At 47.9% G+C, this 24,142-nt stretch overlaps 1 protein-coding gene across 5 annotated transcripts in view; it reads left to right on the forward strand.

Moving 5' to 3' along the window:
- Positions 1-24,142, forward strand: part of LOC141579866 (SH3 and PX domain-containing protein 2A-like) — a 267,812-nt gene that overhangs the window by 33,061 nt on the left and 210,609 nt on the right. The window lies entirely within an intron of this gene.

Below are 24,142 nucleotides of genomic sequence, written 5' to 3' on the forward strand. Positions count from 1 at the left end.
TCAGTGGGTGAGGGGCTTCCCAGGGGAGTGCCAGGTCAGGCGCATTCCTCAGAGCTTCACGTTTTCAAAATAGCCCCACAGGCCAATACACTTCCTCCCAGGGGTCAGGGAGTGGCCGTCAGCTGGCAGGGGACAACATGAGGGACACATCCCAGGGGACATTCGTGGGTGAGGCATTAGGGTGTGGGTGCTGAGATGTATCTTTTCATTGCTCTGCAGGAGTACTGGCCTGGCATGGCTGTCCCAGCTGAAGCCTGCCCCCTGCCCACTTCTTTCCCTCATCTCAGCCACGTCTTCAGGCACCTCCCTGCCTCCCATTCCCCAGGCTTGCAAGCTCCCTCAACTTTCCAAAGTCTGTGAGTTGTAGTAAGCCCACACCGTAAGACAGGGACAAAACACAGGGTTTGGAATCATTCCCACAGGGATTGGAATTCAAGCTCTACTGTTAATATGTCCCAGCTGTGTGACCTTGGGCAAGTCGCTGACCCTTTCGGATCCTCTGCATCTTCTTCTGTTGGATGGGCTTGTAGCCTTCCCCAGGATCTGTATATGGGTTACACGGGCTCCATGCTGTATGGCTGCCTCCAGCGCAGAGTCTAGCACACGGAACTTGTGAGGGTGGCCTCCCTCCGTGCCTCGGTTGCCTTGAAATGGTGGTGCTCTGTGATGAGGTCAGCCAGAATGATGCCCCCAACACTGTAAGGGCAGTGGTTAAAGCCAGGCTTGATCAAGGTGGAGGTTAAGGGTCGACTCTGTCCTGAATCAGGAAAGCCACCGTCTTACACAAAGCCAGCATTGCCTTCCAGCTGACTTACACAAAAGAGGTGAGTTTTTCTCCACCCCACTCTTCTCACTGCCTCCACGTCCCTTGCTGGCAGCAAACCTAGGCTACCTAGCTTTTGAGATCTTTGCAAAGTATTTATTCTCAGGATTCTCAGGACAACTTGATGGATACTGCCAAAAACATCTTTGAACACATAACCCACTTTTGTGAATGTATTCCTCAAGATAAATTTCCAGCAGGGGAATTGGTGGGTCAAACAGTTTGCAGTTCTCATTTTGATATATGTTGGCAAATGGCCCTCCTAAAAGAATTCAGCTCCCTCCCACGAAGTCTGAGACCTATCTATTTCCTCATAACTGCAGCACTGATCGACCAGACGTGATTGTTTTTGCCAGTCAGAGAGAAAAGAAATAACATCTTGTCATTCTGATTTGGCTTTTTTCAGTTACACGTGAGATGATGGAGTGTCTTTGCATGTATGGGTTGGCCATGTGTATTTCTTCTTTGGTAAATGCTTATTTATATTCTTGGCTCATTTAAAATTTTCCTTTTGGGTGGTTCAGCTCATGACTTTGGGTTTAGAGGATTGTTCCCTGGAGAGGGGGGGTACTCTCTAAGGGGGCTGGGTGGTGGTATTCAGATCAATTTCCTTTGGGGCTGTGAGTTAGTTAGAAGTAAGCTTCTTCACCCTCCCTGGGAAGGGGCTGCCCTGAGCTTGCTCCGGGCTTCCTGGGGTTCCTCCTTGTTAATAGGCATGAAAATGCTGTTCCCCACCCCACTTTCCCAAGGCTGAGCAGTGCATCAGGGCAGAGCTCGTGTGAGGCTGAACGAGGAGTTTGGTGTTAGACTTAGGGAGTGGGGGGCCCTGGCAGGATGCCAGGAAGAACCTGTGTATGTGTGCAGCTATATGAGAGCTCCAGAATTTCTGCGGGGACTTGGACAGCAGGGGTTACATCTGCATAGGAAGCAGCCTGTCTTTGCTTAGAGTGCATATTCCAAATAACAAAAAATAACAAGTTTAATAAAGTTGCTTTTGTGCGCAGTATGTGTAACATCCAGAAGGTCAATGGCCTATTACCCAAGAGAAATAACTATACAAATAAGTCAAATAAGAAAGATGAAAGAAGGCCAGGTGCAGTGGCTCACGCTTGTAATCCCAGCACTTTGGGAGGCCGAGGTGGGTGGATCACTTAAGGTCAGGAGTTCGAGACCAGCCTGGCCAACGTGGCGAAACCCTGTCTCTACCAAAAATACAAAATTAGCCAGGCATAGTGGTGCACGCCTGTAAGCCCAGCTACTCGGGAGGCGGAGGCAGGAGAATCGCTTGAATCCAGGAGGTGGAGGTTACAGTGAGCCAAGACCATACCACTGCACTCCAGCCTGGCTGATAGAGCGAGACTCTGTCTTGAAAAACAAAATAAAACAAAAAAGAATGAACTACTATACATTAAGTGTTTTCTGTGGCATGCTAAGTGCTTTGGATGCATTATCCTATTTAGTCCTCACTCAAACCATCCAAGGCATACCCTCTTATCACCCTCATTGTGTAGGCAAGGAAATGCAGGATCAGAGAAATGAGCTAATTTGTCCAAGATCTTACACCAGTTAAGAGGCAAAGCTACGATTGAATCCCCGAATTCGTATGGCTCTACACATTGGGCTTTCCTGTTTCTCCTGGCCCTGACCCTTTGGTTGAAGCTGGGAGGAGATGCCACTTAGAGGGAGGTTCTGGCCATGTGCCCCAGCCCCCAGCCACCCTCTGTAACCTAGCTGCCATCTCAGAAGACATGACTGAGAGGGGCGCCTACCCTCCACCCCCTTATTTGGGGCTTTGGTGTGCAGCCTGGGAGGGCTGGAATCTATAGCTCACGCCTTTCCCTGCATGGGCCTGGGTGTGAGCAAGGGTTTGGGGAGGGGGCAGGCTCCCTGGGGGTGGGCTCTGGCCAAGTGAAACAGGCTGAGGTCAGAGGGAGGGGGCTGCCCTCCCCAGGGAATGCGTGGATGACGTGACTTTGAGGGGGCGCTGGGGGAGGAGGGCGGGCTGTGTTTCTCCTCTCACCTCAGCCTCAGTCTGATGAGGAACCGGGGAATTGGGGCGGGAAGCCCGACCAGATGCAGCCCCTGGCAGGCCGCCCTGGCCGCTGAGCAGGGCTCTTTACAGCCAGCTTGGCAGGTTCCTTATTCCCCTCCCTCGGGAACCTGGGGGCAAATGATGTCCTGGAGTTGGCTGTGGCCGAGAGGAGGGTCCCCTCTGGCCACATGTCAGGAAGGGGCAGGGAGAAGCGGGTTGGGGGCCCCAAAGAATCCCCTTCCCTCATTTCAATTGCTCTGCATTTTGAGCCAAGTTTGGGAGAGGGAGGAGAGATTTAAAAGGTTTGCTCTCAGATCCGGTGCCTAGGAGCGAATTGAGCGTAAAGCAAAGTCACTGACTTCTGGCACTTAGTTTCTCTCGTTTTGCAAAGTCTCTAACACTCCCTACATTGAATGCCTCAAGGTCTTAGTCACTCTGAACTGTCCAAAAGTGAGCAGGTGAAGCACTTTGTGCCCTGCCTGGAACTGGGGTCTCCCTGGGAACCCACTCCCACTCTGATCTATTCCAGTCACTCCATTGCATCCTGACTGTGTTCCATCTGGGGGCCCAGAGCCTTCGGGTGGGATTTCTCAATCTCCAAATAGCCCCTCCTGGGCTCCCATCTCCCTTCCTCCTCTAGGGACCCCACGCATTTCACTGCCCACACTCTCGCTGCCAGGCCTGGCTTCCTTGTCCCGCCTGCCCCCCTGCTCCGGGGCCCTTTGGCTCCTTCTGGGCTCCCTTATCTTCATCTCTTCCCTCTTCAGCCCTGAGATCTCCCTGATGCCTGTTCTCTCCTCTCTCTCTAATCCCAAACTCTGCCCAGTTTTTCACTGGAGGAACACATTAGCTGGCTTTGACCTTGTGCTTCTCCGCCCCCTTGCCCTCCTCCGTCTTCTGCCCTCATCAATCCCTCAAGCCTCAGAGCTGGGACTCAGTTTGCTTCCTGCCTCTTACTGCCTTGGGCTCGAGGCTCTGGCCACCCCAGCTGGCCCTGGCTCTCCCAGCGAGCTCAGGCTGCATTTTGCCCCTCCCCAGCCCTCAGCCTTTGTCTGTGCGATTTCTTTTGCCTAGGGCACCCTTCCACCGCTATAACCCTGCCCTCTTCACCCAGCCTACCTTCCTTATCGTCACTCCAGCATCACCTCTGCTAGGAAGCCTTCCAGCGTAGTGCCTCTCCGGGGGTTCCCTGGGAACATGCACAGCTCTCGACCTAGCCTTTCAGCACATTGTCCCTTAGCACTGCTCTTTCTCACCATGCCAGAGCTCCCGGGGACTGGAGCTGGAGTTTATTTGACTTTGTGTTGCCAGTGACTAGCACAGAGTCCAGCACATGGTAAGCACCCAATCCTTCTTTACTGGACTGGACTGGATTTTATCAGACAAGTAACATGGCTTTACTGAGGATCCACCAATGTCATTAGACACTGTAGAGAAAACAAAGGAAGCCCAGATCAAATATTCGCTTTCAAGGACTTTGTAATCCGGTTGAGAATGATTCTGGGAATGGGTTGGGGGAACGGTCAGGCATGGAATTGGCCATCTGAGTCTCCAGTGCTGAAGTGGGCGCTGTAGTTACAGGTGCCCTGTAAGGGTTTCAGAGGAGGGGAGAATGTGGGTCGAGGGGGACCCAGTGAGGTCTGGAGAAGGTGTGGAGGGTGGGTGAGATCACATGGAAGAAGGCTGGGCCAAGCCCACCATCAGAACTGAGAACTGGGGTTGAAACATGTTTCTAGAGAAGGTGAGCCAGTTTCACCTAGTCGTAGGCTCTTCCAGTGTCAGAACAGGGTTAGTGGGTTTTAAGTGCAGTTTCTCCATCCTGGAGGCCAAATGGGAGCTGATGGCGTTCCCAGTTTTGCCGCATGATTGGAAAGTTTTTACTGCACGCCAGGGTCTGCCGGGGCCACTGATCTCCCCAGGTAAAGGGAGTAGGATATTTCAGGAATCAGTTCTTTCCAGTTCTCAGTGTTAGAGAGCCAGTTTTTTTTTTTTCTGGCTGAGCCTGGGGAGCCAGGTGTGTTCTCTTAAAGTCAGGCTTTCTCCTTAACCAGCCAGGCACAACTCTGCTGCTGTGAGCCAGAGTTGCTGATGGGCAGTGTGATCGTTGCAGAGATGATCGCAGAGGTCCAGCAGACATTTCCCCCAGATTCATGGGCATACCATGATCTCTACCCACACAAACATGCTGTGCACCAGAGGAGGGGGCAGAGGGAACACCAGGGCTGAGGAAATCCAGGGAGGTTTCTGGGAGGTGGTGGTCTTGATTGGATCTTGCAGGAATTAGACAGGCTGAGAAGATGGAGAAGTAGAGTTCTTTCTGACAAGAAGCCCTTAACTAAGGTACACTGTCTCCCTTCTAACTTTTCAAAGAATAGCTTTGTTGAAATGGAATTCATATCATACAATGCAACCATCTGAAGTGTATAATTCAATGGCTTTTAGTTCATTTATAGAGAGTGCAACTACCAACCACAGTCATTTTTGAACATTTTCATCACCCCAGAAAGAGGCTCCACTAGCTGCCTCCTTATTTCCCCTGACAGCCACCTACCCACCCCTAGCTCTTGGCAATTGCTAATCTACTTTCTGTCTCTATATATTTGCCTGTTCTGAACATTTCACATAAATGGAGTCATACAATATGTGGTCACTTGTGTCTGGCTTCTTTCACTTAGCCTAACATTTTCAAGATTCATCCATGTTGTAGCATGTATCAGAACTTCATTCTTTTTCATAACTGAATAATATTCCATGACATAGGAACTGAAAACCAAATACCATGTGTTCTCACTTGTAAGGGGAAGCTAAATGATAAGAACTTATGAACACAGGTAGGACATGGTGGCTCATGTCTGTAATCCCAGCACTTTGGAAGGCCAAGATAGGCAGATCACACGAGACCAGGGTTCAAGACCGGCCTGGCCAACATGGCAAAACCACGTCTCTACTAAAAACACAAAAATTAGCCAGGTGTGATGGTACACATCTGTGATCCCAGCTACTTGGGAGGCTGAGGCAGGAGAACTGCTTGACCCTGGGAGGCAGAGATTGCAGTGAGCCAAGGTGATGCCACTGCACTCCAGCCTGCGTGACAGAGCACAGGAACTCCTGAACACAAAGAGGGAAACAACAGATACTGAGGCCTACTTTAGGGTGGGGGGTGGGAGGGGGAAGAGGAGCAGAAAAGACAACTGTTGGGTACTGGACTTTATACCTGGGTGATGAGATAATCTATACAACAAACCCCCATGACACAAGTTTACCTGTGTAACAAACCTTCACATGCACCCCCAAACCTCAAATAAAAGTTAAAAAAAAAAGAATAATCTTCTGTTGTATAGATGTGCCACATTTGTCCGTTCCTCGTGGAGTAAACATTTGAGTTCTTATTTTCATGTTTTAGTTCTTGGATAATATTACATAATGTATATCATATAATACTACCATGAACATTTGCATACACGTTTTTGTGTGGATGTAAGTTTTCATTTCTCTTGGGTAGTTGCCTCAGAATGGAATTGCTGAGTCATCTGGTGACTCTGTGTTTAACCATCTGAGGAGCTGATAGGCTATTTTCCAAGGCAGCAGAACGATTTTACATTCCTGCCCGCAGTGTATGCAGATGTGAATGTCTCTACATCCTAGCCCTCGCTTATCTGCGTGTTTGATTCTAGTCATCCTAGTGCATGTGAAATGATACTTCGCTGTGGTTTGATTTACATTTTCCTAATTGCTAATGACTTTGAGCATCTTTTCATGTTTTTATTGGCCATTTGTACCTCCTCTTTGGAAAAAAATCTATTCAGATCCTTTGCCCATTATAAAATTGGGTTATATCTTTTTATTATTGAGTTGTAGGACTTCTTTTTTAATAAAAGTTATATATATTTCAGGTGTACAACATGTTTTAAGATATGATACATAATGAAATGATTACTACAGTCAAGCAATCCTTTACGTAGTTATTTATTTTGTCTGTGTGTGTGGTGAGAGCACTAAAATTGACCCTTGGCATAGCTCCTGTATGTGATATGGTATTAGTGATGGTAGTCCTCAAGCTGTAAATGTCCAGACAGATTCATTCTGTATACTGCAACTTTGTATCCTTTGACCAACATCTGCCATTTTCCCCACCTCCTCACTCCTGTAACCACCCTTCTATTCTCTGCTTCTATGTATTTGGCTTTAGATTTCATATATGAGATCACACGGTCTTTTTCTTTCTTTATCTGGCTTATTTCACTTAGCATAATGTCCTCCAAGTTCATTCATGTTGTCAAATGCCAGGATATCTTTCGTTAAGGTTGAATAATATTCCACTGTGTGTGCATGTGTGTGTGTGAGTGTGTGTGTGTGTGTGTGTGTGTGTATGTATATGTATATATACATATATAACATATATATATATATATGTACCACAATTTCTTTTTTTCTTTTTTAACAGAGTCTTGCTCTGTTGCCCAGGCTAGAGTGCAGTGGTGTGATCTCAGTTCACCACAACCTCCGCCTCCTGGATTCAAGTGATTCTCCTGCGTCGTAGCTGGGATTACAGGCATCTGCCACCATGCCCAGCTAATTTTTGTATTTTTAGTAGAGACAGGGTTTCACCATGTTGGTCAGGCTGGTCTCGAACTCTTGAGCTCAGGTGATCCACCCACCTCAGCCTCCCAAAAGTGCTGGAATTACAGGCATGATCCACCGCGCTCTGCCCATATACCACAATTTCTAAGAGTTCTTTATTCCAAATATAAGTCCTTTGTCTAGAATATTTGCAAATGACTTGTAAATATTTTCCCCCATTCTGGGGAATTATCCTTTTCCTTTCTCACTGATGTCTTTTGAAACACAGAAGTTTTTTGTTTTAATGAAGTCCAATTTGTTTATTTGTCTTTGAGCTGTGGTTTTGGTGTCATGTCTTAGAAACCCTTGACTAATTCAAGGTCATGAAGATTTGTGCTATGTTTCCAAGACTTCAATAGTTTTATCTCTCACATTTAGGTCTCTGATCTATTTCAAGTTAATTTTTGTATGTGATATGAGATCCTTCTCATTCTATATGGAGTCAGACTGAGCCCCGCACTCCCCATCTCCCCAGTTGGCCTGCTGCATTTTGCCTTCTGTATTTGGGTCTCAGCTGAAACATCCTCACTCCAGGGATGCCTCCCCTGACCATCAGTCTAAAGCAGCTGCCTCCCTGCAGTTTCTATCACAGCACCCTATTTTATTGGGGTCGTCAGAAATGATCTTATATATTGTCTGTTGCCTCCCATGTAAGCTCCATGGCAACAGACCCTGTCTAGCTTACTGCTTTCATTTTTAGCACCTAGCGCAGAGCCTGGCACTCAGCCGGTGCTCAGAGTATTATTTGTCGAGAGCAGAAAGCTTCTTTTCGTTACAGGAGCTGCATTCCCAGTGGATTTTGCTTAAAACTTTATAAGTGTTTCTGGCTTTGTGGAGTTGGAAGTTGGGTGGGAGGGGATCTAGTTGGATTGGACAACCGATGACTGGAAAGTTCTTGCTGACATCAGGCAGAGACCTGCTTCCCCATCGCGTCCATTCGTTATCCACTGCCTTCCTTCAGGGACAAGAGCTGAACTTCACATTTTGAGAGTCCTTTAAATATTTAAAACCAGCCAGGCGCAGTGGCTCATGCCTGTAATCCCAGCACTTCAGGAGGCCAAGGCAGGCAGATCATGATGTTAGGAGTTCGAGACCAGCCTGACCAACATGGTGAAACCCAGTCTCTATTAAAAATACAAAAACAAAATTAGCTGGGCTTGGCGACAGGTGCCTGTAATTCCAGCTACTCAGGAAGCTGAGGCGGGAGAATCACTTGAACCTGGGAGGCGGGGGTTGCATTGAGCTGAGATTGTGCCACTGCACTCCAGCCTGGGTGACAGAGCAAGATTCTGTCTCAAAAAAAAAAAAAATTGAAACCAGCTATCATATGTCTCTTAAATACCTCCTCTGGACTGAGTGCCTCTAGTTCTTTCAGCTGTTCTTCCTGGAGCCGAGAAGGGCTGGACTCTGACCCCTTAGTGGCTGATGAAACCCACAGACACGGGTGGGCACAGGCTGCCAACGAAAGCCCTGGCACAGCCACAGCTCAGAACGAAGGAAGCTGAATCTCCTTGTTTGCTTTCCCTACTTTGAGCTGATTAATTCCAAAACTGGAAGTAGAACTTTGAGAAAAAGCACCCAGTACCAACTCCCTAACCAACTAGATATCTTGAAGGCAGAGCTAACTCTTAGTAGTACAAATTACTCTGTAATATTGCTTTCTGTTAAAAGTGTGGTTTTTTTTTTTAGCTACTTCAGTGGTCTTTTTGATGTTGGTTTAGGTTAGTGGTTCTCAACCCTGGAACAACCCATAGATCCACCTGGGGAGCTCTTAAAACTATCAGTGCCTACCCTACCTTCCAAGATTCTGATTTAAGTCCTGTAGTGTTTTTTAAAGCACCCCAGGTGATTATAATGTGCAGCCAGGGTTGTAGACCTTGGCTTCAAGAGCTCAGCATTGAACCTGAAATTCCCTATAGCCCCGCAAGAATGAGCAAATGCTGGATGTCAGCACAACATCCAGGAGCTGGCATGAGCCAGAGGACTGTCTCAGAGGACTCAGTTACTTTCTAAGATGGAATTATGAAAGCTATACATGTTCAAAAGAAATGAAATCATATAGAAATGTTGGCTGGGCATGGTGGCTCACACCTGTAATCCCAGCACTTTGGGAGGCTGAGGTGGGAGGATCACTTGAGGCTCAGAGTTTGAGATCAGCCTGGGCAACATAACAAGACCCCATCTCTACAAAAAAAGTTTATAAATTATCCAAGCATGGTGGCACATGCCGATAGTCCCAGCTACTGGGGAGGCTGAGGCAGGAGGACTGCTTGAGCCTGTGAGTTCAAGGCTGCATTGAGCCATGATCGTGTCACTGTATTGCAGCCTGGGCAACAGAGCAAGACTCTGTCTCTAAAAAGAAAAAGAAGAAATCTATAAAGTAGACATCGAAACCATTCCCATTTCTCTTCTCTTTCATTCCCTGCAGATAACCATGATTATCAGTTTGTTGTATTTTTTCTTTTGAATGTACATAGACATACACATATGCAAACCTCCCCCCATACAGTCCAGTTAGACATAGTCATACAGTATACATAGTTTGTGATCTTTTTTCTTTTCTCAATATAATATAGACCTTTTGCCATAATGATATAGAAAAGTCCACCTTATCTTTAGTAAGTATATGAACCATAATTTATTTGACCTTTTTTTATCAATAGACATTCAATACTCCTTATCTTTATATACATACATACACACACACATATATATACACATACATGTGTACACACAATTGCATGAATAAATTCTTAGCGGTCAAATTGCTAACTCAGGCCGGGCGCGGTGGCTCAAGCCTGTAATCCCAGCACTTTGGGAGGCCGAGGCGGGTGGATCACAAGGTCAAGAGATCGAGACCATCCTGGTCAACATGGTGAAACCCCGTCTCTACTAAAAAATACAAAAAATTAGCTGGGCATGGTGGCGCGTGCCTGTAATCCCAGCTACTCAGGAGGCTGAGGCAGGAGAATTGCCTGAACCCAGGAGGCAGAGGTTGTGGTGAGCCGAGATCGCGCCATTGCACTCCAGCCTGGGTAACAAGAGCAAAACTCCGGCTCAAAAAAAAAAAAAAAAAAAAAAAAAATTGCTAACTCAAAGGCAATATAAGTTTGACAATAGAAATTGCCACAAAGCTCTCCAAAAAGATGTTCCGGTCTCTCCCAAGCAATGAAATTCCTAATGGCAGCGATTTGCCTGTGTCAAAAGTTGAGTTTTGCTGAGCACAGCAGAGAGGAAGATGTGAGTATGTCAGATGGTAGGGAGGAAGCGCAGGGGTCACTTCCCTTGCAGGCTGTGTGTGGAGGTGGCTGCCGGCCTCTGGCTGCTGTGTTTCCCGGGAAGAGGAAACCAAGCTGTGTGTGTTAACCTTTGCCAGTCTCTCCAGGGTGTGGCAATGGAGTGGGGCACGTTTGCAGGATGTGTGTGTCAGGATCAGTAGGCCTGGATCCGTCATTGATTTGGGAGTGTGTGGAATGAGGATCCCCTTTTCTGACTCTTTCCTAGACCCACTGGGTTGTTTCCAAGCCCTTTGGAAGCCCAGGAGTGTAATTCTTTTGATGATTCAGTAGAGGACACATTTGTTTAATTTCCAGGACTCTAGCTCCTGAATGTCCATGAGCATTGAGCTTTTCTCCCTAATTTCCACTGCAAGGTGAGCCTCATCCCCCAAAGCCTAGGCACACCATCGCTCTCTCTGGGCTCCTGGGCATGACCCAAGATGTCCACTGTCCACTGCTGGGCCTCTCCATTGGAGTGCCTGCTGGCCCGAGGTGGTCAGCCATTGTTTGCTCTGCCCAGCTGGCTTGGGACCAGAGGGTGGTGGCAGGGTTGGAAAGAGGAATATACAAAGATCCTAGCACATGCTCTCTGGTGCTCTGGAGAACGTCCCAGTGGGGACATGCCCAGAACTCTGTGATTGCAAAGTGAGTTCCTTTCTAGGCCCAACACTTATTGGTGCCCTAGAATCTTCTAGGGGAAGAGACTAAAATTCACAGCGTGCAAAAGACTGTGCCGGGCACTTTGCAGGGGAAGGGAAGTCACGTTTACTAAGCACCTACAGTGTCGCGGGCACTGTGGTTGTTTTGTGTTCTCATTAATCTTCACTTTTTATGGATGGGAAACGGAGGCTCAGAGAGAATAATAACTTTTTACGAAACTGAACTGATTGATTTTAAACTATGCAAAATAGAGTGCTGATCCCCACACAGGGATCCCTAGCCACCTGCCTCAGTGTTGACAGATAGAGCTTCGTCACTGTCACCAATTGACAGAGCTAGCTGAACCACCAAGGCAAATCTTATGGCAGGGACTCTGTCTTGTTCCAGGCAGTCTGCTGTCCTTATTTAAGACAACCAAGTGTTCAGGCTGTAGAGGGAAGGGCTGCATTTGAATCTGAGCTTCATTACTTGCTACAGATATGATGACCTCTCTTAGACCACTGACCTCTCTGGGCCCTGGTTTCTTCGTTTATGAACTGGAGACAGTAACAACACGTTTCTTGTAGGATTATTGTAAAGAGTAAGTGAGATAATTTGAACAAAGTGCTTAGCAATGCCTGGAACGTAGTCAGTACTCAATACATTGGCATGGCCGTTTGTGTTTCTGTTATTCTGGATCCATCGATCCCGTTGTTTGTGCGTGGAAGAAGGTTTGGCAGAGCTGACACTTCAGGCTGTTTTTCTTCTCAGTCTGGGGGCTCTAAGGACAGAGCTGTAACTGCCTAACTTTTGAAAGGTCCATGTAGGATTGTGAGAGTTCCTAGTTGATACACTCATTTCCCCTCCAGGAAAACATGAAGAAAAGAAAAAGTGTCCAGCCCCAGAGGGGCCAGCCCAGCACGTTCATCCTTTCAGCGGGCGCTCCTGGGGACCGCCATTGTTTTCCCAGCACTGGGCAGCAGAGCTATTTTTTGCTCCTCTGCTCTCCCAGGCTGGCCTTGGTATTAGTAGTGGTTCCAGCACTGCTCTGTGTGTGTGTGTGTGTGTGTGTGTGTGTGTGTGTGTGTGTGTGTCCCCGTGTCCCTGTGCCCTACTTCTTGCTCCCCTCCTATTTCTAGTCATAGTGTCATGATCCAAGTTTCACAGCAAATGGGAAGAAGTCCATTCATTTCCTGAGTGTCTAAATAGCCCACAGTCATTGGGCCACTTTCTGCATTGCCAGGCCCTGTGCCGAGTGCCCCATGCGTATCATCACATATACCGGGACGCTGCCATTATAAACCACACTTCGCAGCTGAGGAAACCCTCACTCACTCAGGAGGGACCTGTGTGGATTAAAATTCAAATCCGTCAAGTGGATAGATTTGAATTTCAAGTCATCTTCCTCCTCTGTGAAGCCAAGAAAAGGCCCCTGGTCCCTTGGGAGGCCCGCTTCGTGGCACTCCGTTACTCATCTTGCACTTTTCCTGCCATGATTTGTCAGTGTGAGTCCCGCTGCCCCTGCTAGGCTGTCAGGGCCTGGAGGTTGGACGCTTTGCCTCGTCTTCTCTTTAGGTTGGTACCAAACCAGGCGCAAGGTCAGCACTCTCTGGGTATTCATTGGTTGCTTTGTTCTTTCACTGATGAAAGCAATAGCAAGTGAGCATCTCTTAGGTATCAAGTGCAGTGCTGAGCACTAGGATGCCAAGATCCACCTTCTGGAGGCTTCCATTCTAATCAGGAGACACAAGGTCAGCTCCCTGAATCATCACAATAGCCTCCCAAAGATAACTACCGTGATCTTCATTCTGCAAGGTAATAAATAGATGCTCCAGCGGTAGGGAGGCTTCTTCCAGACCCTCTCACCTACTCATTACCCTCCCATTTAAATAAATAGTGGGGCCGGATGAGGTGGCTCATGCCTGTAATCCCAGCACTTTGGGAGGCTTAGGCAGGCCTATCACCTGAGATCAGGAGTTTAAGACCAGCCTGGCTAACATGGTGAAACTCCGTCTCTACTAAAATGCAAAAAAAGAAAAAGCCTGGTGTGGTGACACATGCCTGTAATCCCAGCTACTGCAGAGGCTGAGGCTGGAAAATCGCTTGAACCCAGGAGGTGGAGGTTGCAGTGAGCTGAGATGGCCCCACTGAACTCCAGCCTGGGTGAGAGTGAGACTCTCTCTCTTGAATGAATGAATCAAAGAAGGAGACCCATGATTCCTGCAAACAAAGACAGGCACTGGGTGTGATGGGTACCTGCTACACACTCTCGAATGATGCTCCATACTGTAGAAGCATCTGCCATTGTCCCCTCCTCTGAGTCTCTTTTAGAAACTCTTTTCCCCAGAGAAGGTCCATCTGGCCCAGGTCTGCAGGGGAAGCTTCTGTGTTTTGGAGGCAGCTGGTGTGGATGTGTGGTTGTGGGAGGCGCCTTCCCCCAGCACATTATACCCCCTCCAACTCCCAGACCCCTTCTGGGGTTCGCTTCTGCTGCATTTACTATGACTGCTTCTGAATACAAAGTCCTGGTGTCAGATGGTCAGAGGACTAGAAAAGTCCTACTGCCTGGTCATTAGTCAGCCTGTGAGTGTGTGTTACCATGGAGGTCACCCTCCGCCACATCCAGGCTTCTAAGTGGTGGCTGTCCCCCAAATCTGCAGCATCACCTCCCCCCACCCCCCGACCCTAAGAATGAACACCCATTCTAGAGGAGGGGTTGGAATTTTAATAGGGCCCTACCCTGAGGGTCCTCATCATTCGCAGGCTGAGCTCAGAAGCCTTAGCCAAGTGGCCACAGGCCGTTGAACTTGATTTTGCTGGCAGGGTTTTGGGTTGGCAAAGATGTGTTTGTATTCTGCTCCTAGGCCACCAGCAAGTTGCTTCTGGGAATGGGGGCAGTCTCCAACTGTTGCTACTAGCCACCTTTTTGGCATTTCAGAGCCAGTGAATTTGACTGGCAGTAGATCAGCCAGTCATTGCCTCAGTGTGTCCAGCAGAGTGGCAGGCCTAGTGAGCCTCGGGGGAGAAGAGGAAGCTAGTTTCTGCTGACAGGGAGACCTGGGAGGGAGATAGACTCACTCACGTTAAACAGAGACCGACACAGCCTGGGTCAAGCTGCCTGTGCTGAGCTAACAATTAGCAAACGAAGGCAGATACAGTAATGGACTAATCATGGAACGCATACTATGAGCACCACACGGGATGGTCACAGTCTGGCCAGGCTAGCGGGGACCCAGATCAGATGTTGGAACTCTGGGGTGATTTTTATCTTGGTGCGGCCATGTCATGAGGGCTCTTTAGGCTGGGTGCAGTGGCTCACACCTGTAATGCCAGCCCTTTGGGAGGCTGAGGTAGGTGGATCACTTGAGGCAAGGAATTACAAACCAGCCTGGCCAACATGGTGAAACCTTGTCTCTATTAAAAATACGAAACTTAACCAGGTGTGATGGCATGCGCCTGTAATCCCAGCTACTCGGGAGGCTGAAGCAGGAGAATCACTCGAACCCGGGAGGTGGAGGTTGCAGTGAGCTGAGATCGCGCCACTGCTCTCCAGACTGGGTGACAGAGCCAGACCCTGTCTCAAAAAAAAAAAAAAAAGAAGGGGTCTTAAACACCAGGGCCTTTACTGCTTCCCCGTGGGGTGTAGTGGGCTACAGCAGGGAGAAGATGGGGCATTGGCCACTCACACGGGGAGCAGCAGTCCTGGAGTCCTCTGCCCTGCTGGGTGCTCTGCATCTAGGGGACCAGCCTGGACTAATTTGGAGCATATGTGCCCTGTTCTTACCAACCCCCCATGATAGAACCTTGTACATGGGGCACTTTGAATGGAAGTTGAGAGCTTATTAGTACCTTAGACGGGCTGGCATCATCTTCTTGGGTAAGAGCCTGACGTGATGAACTCCACCAGGAAGCCAGAACAGTGATCGTGTCCCCAAACGTGAACTCCCTTTTCCTGGCTGTTCAGTCATGTTCATGTTGATTTCTAGGACCATATGCTTTAGCAGTCAGTCCTAAATCTTAGCTATCCCTGCATCCCCAGACTCTGAGGATCTGGATAAGTTAAAGAGCTGGGGGTCCTGAAGAGATCATATGACCGCAAGGACCCTCGAGAGCAGTGACGGCCCATCCAAGGGAATAAGGCGTGTGTACATTAGAATAAGGCACGCTTTTCTCGATGTGGCTGCAGTCCTGAGCCAGGGTGCACAGTTTGGGGTATGAAGTATAGGTTCGATTTCACACCTAGTTGTCCACTTGACTAGGGAACCACTGGGCAGTGAGAAACTTTTTCATCTGTATGCAATGGCCCTAGGGCAGCCAGCTGGTCCCAGCCCCACGGCTATGTAAGCAGGTGAAGGAAAATTGCCTTTGAGTTTCTATTTGGCCTGGGGCCTGGGGTCAGGGGCAGCTGGTAGGGGTTCAGGGAAAGTAAGCCTTCCTCAGTAAATGGAACCACAGTACCACGGAGACATACAAGTCTCTCCATAGTTCCTAACTCCTTGCTCTCACTGTATGTTTTGTAGCCAAGGGGGCAACAGTTACTTCCCAGCACTTTCTTGTTTTGTTTTGTTTTGTTTTTTTGAGACAGTCTCACTCTGTCACCAGGCTGGAGTGCAGTGGCGTGATCTCCGCTCACCGAAACCTCCGCCTCCTGGGTTCAAGCGAGTCTCCTGCCTCAGCCTCCTGAGTAGCTGGGACTACAGGCACGTGCCACCATGCCCAGCTAATTTTTGTATTTTTAGTAGAGACGGGGTTTCACCATGTTGGCCAGGATGGTCTCGATCTCTTGATCTTGTGATCCGCCCACCTCAGCCTCCCAAAGTGCTGGGATTACAGGTGTGAGCCACCACGCCAGGCCAGCACTTTCTAATTAAATACAAGGTGGGGCCTAGGCCTTCTAGGAATGGTTGGGCTGTACATTTGCAATTGCTAATTGGTCCCAGCTGGGATCAGATCATGGCCATCCCTCCACAGGAACTAGGCTGGGCGTCATTCTCAGGGCTCTGGAGCTGCACTCAAAGTCTGGTTTGCATCAAGTCATTTTCTTGTTGAAAGGAGCAAGGCTAATAGAGGATAGAAGCACCCACTGGGAAGGCGATTTTGGAAGCCTCAGACATTGCTGGGCCTTGTGAGCTAAGCAGAGAGAAGGCAGCCCAAGATGACCTCAGGATGGGTAGGGCTGGCTGGGCTAGAACGTCGCGCCGGGTGTGCAGCGAGAGTTCCCACGCGGTGTCTGTGGTAATGATTCCACTCCTCCATCAAGGGTGAGCATGGTGGGAGGGCCTGAGCCCCTGTATCTCCTCAGTCTGGGCTGACCTAGAGGGGAGCTGGAAGCAGTTGTTAGCCTCTAGGCAGCCATCATAGACGCCTACCATCTGTCTGAAATGGCTGGAGACAGGGGAAATAGAATCCCTGGGTTTTTAAAATCCAGAAAGAAGAGAAACTCCACCCATGAAACATAACCCCAAGTAAAGGGTTTGGAAGCAGGATGTTTAATTGCCAAACCTTTCCTGAGACGCAGCTGCCGGTAATGTTATCTTGACTGCTCCTGAGGCTGGAGGAGAGTCTGTATGGGCCCCTGACATAGGCTTGTAAACTGAGCTAGCTTTCTTGGATGACCTCTGCCCTGTCCCCCTTCCCTGTCACCTGTTCTTTCTCTGCAGTTTCTCTCTGAAGTTTCCAGTGCTGGCAAGGCCAGCTCAGGGAGAATTAAGAAGCTCTGGTGTTGGGGTAAGGAGCTAGGCATGGGCTGGGGTGGGATTCTGTGTGTCCATCACCCGTCTGGAGCGATCATCTCAGATGTCTGAGGTTTGGAAGAAAGCAGATGAGAGAGAGGGGGGTCTGGAGATTTTCCTCATATCTCCGGGCTTATCTCCAGGGAGGTCTCTTACCATTTCTTCAACCCAAGATTTAGACTCTGTACAGGGGGGTAGGCTGGGGGCCTCTGGTAAATCCCCAAAGTTTGGGAGAACCTGGGAATGGAGGCTCGCTTCCCTACCCTTCACATGAGTCACATTCATGGCTGCTCAGGGCATAGAAAGTGGGATGCAAGATATTAGCAGGAACAATCCTTTGCCAAACAAGGAAAGGACTGCTTTTAGGGGGCAGCATGGCTATATCCTCGCCGGGTGGCTGCGGCTGACAAGGGCCACAGGAACAGCTCTCTGTCAGCTCTTCCCTCAGGCTGGTTCTCCAGCAGGGTATACCTTTAATGTGGGTTTAGGCCAAGGGTTAAACAGCGATGACTTCCTGTGAATTTTCAACTTTTATTTTTAAAAGAGAGACAGAGTCTCACTATGTTGTCCAGGCTGGTCTCGAACTCTTGGGCCCAAGTGATCCTCTTGCCTCAGCCTTCTGGAGTACTGGGATTATGGGCACGAGCCATTGTGCCCTGCTAATTTTCAACATTTCTGAAGAGTAGAGGGCAAAGGACTTTTCTGAGAGGGGCATGCTCTGGTCATGCGTGGAGTAGTCCCAGGCTAGGCTGGGAAGTGGGACACCTGGGTTCCTGTACTAGCTCTGTCACCAATGGGTGTGAGCACACTCCAGGGAGAACCCTGTTTGCATCAGTCCTGGCAGCCCTGACGGTTGTGTCCTTTGTATAGAGGAGGGGTTTGAAGGCCTGAGTGGCTGGGCTGGGGTCTTGCAGCTGATAAGAAGGGTGCTGGGAGGGTGCTGCACCCACGTATGGTTGACTCCAGAGTCTGCTGCTTCCTACCTGGCTATGCACCATCCTTGGCAAATCACTACCCTGGCCCCTGGGTTTCTCCTCTGCTAAAGGAGAGGCCTCCCTGGACCCTCCCAGCTGCCAGGGGCTGTGAGTCTGTGATCCATTCTCTCTGGGAGGTGAAGGAAAGCCTAATTGCTAGTGGGATGGGGGATGTGTGTTAAGCCTCAATTAAGCCCTTCCACTCTGCTCGAAGCCCTTCCTCTCTGCTCTGCTTGGTTGGTTCTGGAGAAAGGCTGGTGTCTAATGTCCTGCAGGTGAGTGCAGGCCCCTCTCCAGGGCCGGATAGGCCACTTGCGGCCTCCTCACATTTAGCTGCTGGGGCAGAGCACTTCCGGGTCAGCCTCTGCTCCTGCCCCAGGACCTGTAGGAAGGGGAGATGCAGGCAGGAGGAGGGATGGAGCTGGGAGTCAGCAGGGGGGATGGGGCAGCTTATAACCCCAGGAAAATACCACAGCATTGAGTTTGAGGGGGTCCTTGGCATCGGTTTGATTTTGTAGCATTCCTAATCGTTTGCTTGTGTCTGGGCCCCCAGTTCTGTGTCTTTTTTTTTTTTTTTTTTTTTTTTTTTTGAATAAAGAAAAGGAAGAAAGAGAAAGAGGAAGAGGGAGAGAGGATGGGGGTATTGCTTTATTGCCCAGGCTAGAATGCAGTCCAAATATGGGTATGCCTATAATTGTCCTTAATAATGGAGACATGAAAGAAAATGAGGGAAGAGAATAACAAACAAGGAGCCAACCAAGATTTCATTTAAACTTCTAAATTGATATGATGTGGTACTGATAAGAGTGTGTATTTTGTATATTTAAAGTGGAGAGTTCTATAAATGTTAATTACATTTACTTGTTCCAGATCTGAGTTCAAGACCTGAATATCGTTGTTAATTTTCTGTCTCATTGATCTGTCTAATATTAATGTTGAAGTCTCCCACTATTATTATGTGGGAGTCTAAGTCTCTTTATAAGTCCTGTATGTCTAGGTATTCCTGTATTGGGTGCGTATATATTTAGGATCTTTAGCTCTTCTTGTTGTTGCATTGATCCTTTTATCATTATATAATGTCCTTCTTTGCTTCTTTTGATCTTTGTTGCTTAATTGTAACTTCTGCTTTTTATTTATTTATTTTAGCTCTCTGTTTGGTTGGTAAATCTTTCTCCATCCCTTGTTTAGAGTCTTTGTGTATCCTTGAATGTGAGATGGATCTGGATGCAGCATACTGATGGGTTTTAGTTTTTTATTCAAATTGCCTGTCTTTGGATTGGGGGATTTAGTCAATTTAAATTTAGAATTAATAATAATATATGTGAGTTTAATACTGTCATTAGCTGGCTATTTTGTCCATTAGTTGATGTAAATTCTTCATTATATTGATGCTCTTTTTGATAATTTTTTTAGAAAGGCTGATACTGTTTGTTCCTTTCATATGTGAAGTGGTTCTTTCAGAAGTTCTTGCAAAGCAGGCCTGGTGGTGATGAAATCTCTGAGTGCTTGCTTATTCACAAAAAACTTTATTTTTCCTTCACATGTGAAGCTTAGCTTGGCTGGATGTGAAATTCTGGGTTGAAAGTTCTTTTCTTTAAGGATGTTGAATATTGGCCCCCACTCTCTTCTGGCTTGTAGGGTTTCTGCTGAGAGATCTGCTGTAAGTCTGATAGGCTTTCCTCCGTGGGTAACCTGACCTTTCTCTCTGGCTGCCCTTAGTATTTTCTCCTTCATTTCAACCCTGGTGAATCTGACGATTATGTGCCTTGGAGTTGCTCTTCTTAAGGAATATCTCTGTGGTGTTCTCTGTATTACCTGGAGTTGAATATTATCCTGCCTTACTAGGCTGGGAAAATTTTCCTGAATAATGTCCTGAAGCGTATTTTCCAGCTTGGATTCATTCTCTTCATCACATTCAGGTACACCTATCAAGCGTAGATTAGGTCTTTTCACATAGTCCCATATTTCTTGGAGACTTTGCTTGTTCCTTTTTATCCTCTTTTCTCTCGTCTTGTCTTCTTGTTTTATTTCATTGAGTTGATCTTCGACCTCTGATATCCTTTCTTCTGCTTGATCAATTCGGCTGTTAAAACTTGTGCATACTTCACGTAGTTCTCGTATTGTGTTTTTCAGCTCCATCAATTCACTTATTTTCCTCTCTAAATTTTGTATTCTTGTTGACATTTCGTCAAACCTTTTTTCAAAGTTCTTAGTTTCTTTAGATTGTGTTATAACAAGTTCTTTTAATTCACAGAAGTTTCTTATTATCCACGTTTTGAAGCCTGCTTCTGTAATTGGAACCCATTCGTTCTCCATCAAGCCTTGTTTCGTTGCTGGTGAGGAACTGGGATCCCCTGCTGAGGAAGAGGCGCTCTGATCTTGGGTATTCTCAGCCTTTTTTGACCGTTTTCTTCCCTTCGTTGTAGATTTATCCATCTGTGGTCTTTATAATTACCGTCTTTGTAATTGGGTTTCTGAGTGGACGTCCAACTTACTGATTCTCAGCGCCGAAATCTGAGCAACCCACTGCACCGACTAAATCAGCGGCGTTAAGATTGATGGTGCTTTTCCGACTCTGCACCGAGAACTGACGCTCCGAGGCGCCGGCAAAACCGCCTCGCCGGTCACAAGAGTCGCGCTGGCGACCCGTGGGGCTCCTCCGCTGGGAATCTCCTGGTGCGTGAGCAACAAGAATTCATGTGAAGGTGTGGCGTCCTCTCCTTCTTTGCGCTTTCAATGGGAGCTACAATCCCGAGCTGCTAGTGATCAGCCATCTTGGATCTCTCTCCCAGTTCTGTGTCTTCTAGGTCTCGGGCTCTTGGAGTCACCTTTGCTCCCAAATGCTCTTCTGGGTGCCCTCCCTCAGCAAGGGCTCTGCTTTATTTAGAAAGATGGTGTCAACCAAAAATAAAATTTGAAGGCCCCCTGCAACCATTTAAATGCACTCCCTCCTCGGCCCGGGCCCCCCTAAAATTGAACCCGAAAGACTGATTGGGGCCATGATGACAGGATGTGGGGATCAGACATGCTTCATTACACTCTCCAGCATCAACATCAATGTAGGCCTTAGGTCTGATAAGAAACACAATCTGTTCTCTCTAGAGCCTGCTGCCTGAAAGCTTCACCTGCATGATAAAACCTTGGTCTCCACAAACCCTTATCTTAACCCAGACCTCCTTTCTAGTGATAGTAACTCTTTCACCTATTCCCAATCAGAGTATGTTTAAATCCACCTACGACCTGGAAGCTCCTCGTCCCCCACTTTGAGTTGTCTCACCCTTCCAGATGGAAGAATATACATTTTATAGGTATTTATTGATGAATTGTATTTCCCTAAAACGTATAAAGCAGGCTGTACCCCGGCCGCCTTGGGCACATGTCCTCAGGACCTCCTGAAGCTGTATCACAGGTGTGCCCTTCACCTTGGCAAAATACACTTTTTAAATTGATTGAAGCTTGTTCCAGATACTTTTTGGTTTACAATGGCATTCAGTCCTGATCAAAGTAGTTCCATTTAGATAAATTTACACACAGGGAAATAGCCTAGTGAGGTTAAAAGCATATGTATTAGAACTCAGCTAGACCTGGGTTCAAGTCTTTTGCTCTATAACTTATTAGCTGTGGAACCTCAGGCTAGTTACTTAGCTTCTCTGAGCCTCACCTTCTTCTTGTACAGTATGGGAATAACAATGGTAACTACCTCAAGGGGCTGAAGATTAAATAAGCTAATGCATATAAATGCTTTATGCTGTATGGGCATCTTTCTTGGATGACCTCTGCCCCATAGATGTGGCATCTAGTAACATTTAGGTGCCTAAGCATTAGGTAACATTAAGTTACAAAATGGCTTTACAATGTATCATGTGATATCTATTTATAGATGATATATAGCAAAGCATACCCCTATGTATTATAATAGTAGCCAACAGTCTGTGTTGAGCTGATGAAGATAGGGGTGGCCTTTCACCTGTGTCCCGTCTCAGGGTCACATGTCATAAATGCCCCATCTCTGAGTGGCAGCACTCAGGCCTGTTTGCTTTGGCTTTATGGCCCTCTCCTTGGTTATGTTTCAGAAAAAACTCCCTATGGCCCGAGGCTGCCTCTGTGTTACAGAGCTAGGCAGGGAGAAGAGACTGGATTCAGCTCATTTTCTTGTGTATTACCTGAGCAGCCAAGCATTAAGCCTCACTGTGCCGGCTGCAAACCCTGTTCCAGGCATCTGGGAAGTCGGCCAGTCTGATGGCAAGGTGTCTAAATGCCAGTTCTCCTTGCTGACGTTCCTTCTTCTCATCACGGCTCAGATCCCTGGCCTCACTGGCTGTTTTGTTCTTACTGGTAGAGTCCTCCAGCCCTACCCCCGCGGACCTACTGGACATAGTGACTAGGCTGACGCACAGCAATCTGCATTTTTAGGAAGCTGTCCCTACCTCCAGCTGATCCTAAAGGGCACCCTGGCCTGGGAACCACCATTGAGGACCTCCAGCCACTGCCTCTCTCCAGAGGGCGGAAGTAAGGCAGAGGCCTCGCGGGTGTGGCCTCTGCCTTACTTCTGCCCAGGGCGGGGGTCAGGGGGCGGCTTTCCCTACTTCTCCAGGGATTTCTGACCCAGTTCAGCCTTCCAGAGTGGCCTGAGCTCCTGAAGAACCTGATGGAGACTTGGGAACCGGGGTGAAAGCCTGGCCCCAAAATGACTTCATTGTGAGGCTCTCAAGAGAAAAGTTTTCCAATCTCCCACGTGCTAACGCCTCTTCTTCAAATCCGTTTCTCATCCAGAAGACCAGTGTGTTTGTTCAACATAGCAAAGTGTTTTCTGAGCACCTGTTCTGTGCCAGGCACTGAGCAAAGACAGGGATGCTGAGATGAGCCACACATCTCTGAGTGCTTCTGGTCGCCCAAAGGGCTTTTCAGAGTCAGTTCTGAGGATCCACTGCAGTAAAATAACCCAGGATTTGTTAAAAGTGTAAATGTCCAAGCCCTCAAAACCCAGGTCTGCAGAATTTCAGAGTGGCGTCCACCTGCGATTTTGGAAGGTCTCTCGTAGGATCTCATTTATTCTAAAGTTTGCAAATCAGTGAAAATTAGCTGTCTAAAAAGGCCAGGTGCAGTGGCTCATGCCTGTAATCCCAGCAGTTTGGTAGGCTGAGGCAGGTGGATCACCTGAGGTTAGGAATTTGAGACCAGCCTGGCCAGCATGGTGAAACCCTGTCTCTACTAAAAATACAAGAACTAGTTGGGCATGGTGGCAGGCATCTGTAATCCCAGCTACTCGGGAGGCTGAGGCAGGAGAATCGCTTGAACCGGGGAGCTGGAAGTTGTGGTGAGCCGAGATCATGCCACTGCACTCCAGCCTGGGCGACAGAATGAGACTGTCTCAAAAACATACAAACAAAAATGTAATGATCTAAATTTTATGTTTATTGTATAAAAATATACAAATAGCCGGGCGTGGTGGCTCAAGCCTGTAATCCCAGCACTTTGGGAGGCTGAGGCGGGTGGATCACGAGGTCGAGAGATCGAGACCATCCTGGTCAACATGGTGAAACCCCGTCTCTACTAAAAATACAAAAAACTAGCTGGGCGTGGTGGCGCATGCCTGTAATCCCAGCTACTTAGGAGGCTGAGGCAGGAGAATTGCCTGAGCCCAGGAGGCAGAGGTTGTGGTGAGCCGAGATCGCACCATTGCACTCCAGCCTGGGTTACAAGAGCAAAACTCCATCTCAAAAAAAAAAAAAAAAAAAAAAAAAAAAAAAAAAAAGCAAATAGAAGGAAATTAAAACCACTTACTCTGATCCTACCTTCCTAAGATAATCATTGTTGGCATTTGATGAAATATCCCTCTAGGTAGGTGTGTGTGTGTGTGTGTGTGTGTGTTTAGACATATACTGTAGCATCCACATGGTAGCTGATACTGTGCTAGGCCCTAGGAACAAATGATATGAGAAAAGAGTGGTCCTGGCCATATGGAACACCTGCAGTCATGTTACATGATGCCTGGCACAGCCTGAAATCCAACCTTGCTTACCTGCTGTTACCTTTTTCCCACA

Source organism: Saimiri boliviensis (assembly GCF_048565385.1).
Source record: "Saimiri boliviensis isolate mSaiBol1 chromosome 12 unlocalized genomic scaffold, mSaiBol1.pri SUPER_12_unloc_1, whole genome shotgun sequence".
Taxonomy (NCBI): domain Eukaryota; kingdom Metazoa; phylum Chordata; class Mammalia; order Primates; family Cebidae; genus Saimiri; species Saimiri boliviensis.